This window comes from Mauremys mutica, chromosome 19 (assembly GCF_020497125.1).
Source record: "Mauremys mutica isolate MM-2020 ecotype Southern chromosome 19, ASM2049712v1, whole genome shotgun sequence".
Lineage (NCBI taxonomy): Eukaryota > Metazoa > Chordata > Testudines > Geoemydidae > Mauremys > Mauremys mutica.
In genome coordinates this window covers 5,299,774-5,300,704 of record NC_059090.1, presented here as the reverse complement: position 1 = coordinate 5,300,704, position 931 = coordinate 5,299,774, and the positions used below count along the sequence as shown (strand labels likewise).

Sequence of the window (931 nt, the reverse complement as noted above, 5' to 3'; positions counted from 1 at the left end):
TTCTGCTTTGTCTCCAGACAGATCCATTCTTTTTCAGGACGGCTTTGCTCTTTCTGTCTGTTTCACTCACTGAGGTGTGGGAGTAAACACTCCCCTTCCCTCTAGTTTCAGACAGACACTAGTATTAACTGTTTGCTACTGATGGGTTTTGAAAGCATTTGTCAATATGCCATTTCTGGGGGATTTTTCCCAAGATCCAGTATTTTGTGTTCAAACATCTGCCAGCTTCCTTGGTGAAAATAAGGGCAAGGTTTCCTTGCAATATACAGGAAGAAGGCAGTTTTTTGCCCCAGATGGGACTTGAACCCACAATCTCTGACTTAGAAAGCCATTGCCTTATCCATTAGGCCACTGGGGCCCTGAAAAAAGAATGGAAAGTCCATCTCTGAAATGCATAGTTCTCATATTAACTTGGAAGCCAAATACCCTCTTTCTGCACCTTACAGAAATGTCTGCATCCCCTGGCAGTGAGGCTACTGGGCAGGTCACTTACAGAGCTGAGCATCACCTTTCTGCCAGCCATCTTTAGAGAAGAAGGCTCTTTCCCCTGACAGCCACACAGAGCTGCCTAGCATCCCGACAGCCTCCCTCGTGCTCTCCCGCAGCAGCCGCCTGCCGGTGTGGGTGGGAAAAGGGGACCAGGAAGCACTGCGGCCTCATTCCGGGACAGGAGGCCCTCGCCACACCCAGGCCTGCCTCTTGCCTTCAGCCCAGGTGGCCAGAGGTGCCGGGGAGCTCCCTGACAGGTCACCACCTCGCCTCAGGCACCTCTTGTCTCATGGCCTAGGCTCTTGGTACTCTGCTGGTTACCGCCTTGCTTGAAGGCCCAGAGGGAAAGGAAACAAGCACATCGTTAGCAGAGGATGGTTTTGATCCATCAGTTGTTGGGTTATAGGCCCAGCACGCTCCTGCTGCACCACTCTGCTGGATT

At 51.8% G+C, this 931-nt stretch overlaps 1 non-coding gene across 1 annotated transcript; it reads right to left on the bottom strand.

Moving 5' to 3' along the window:
- Positions 1–285: 285 nt before the first annotated feature.
- TRNAR-UCU lies at positions 286–358 on the bottom strand. The gene has a single exon. It is a non-coding gene; the product is annotated as a tRNA-Arg (tRNA).
- Between the last annotated feature and the right edge of the window lie 573 nt (positions 359–931).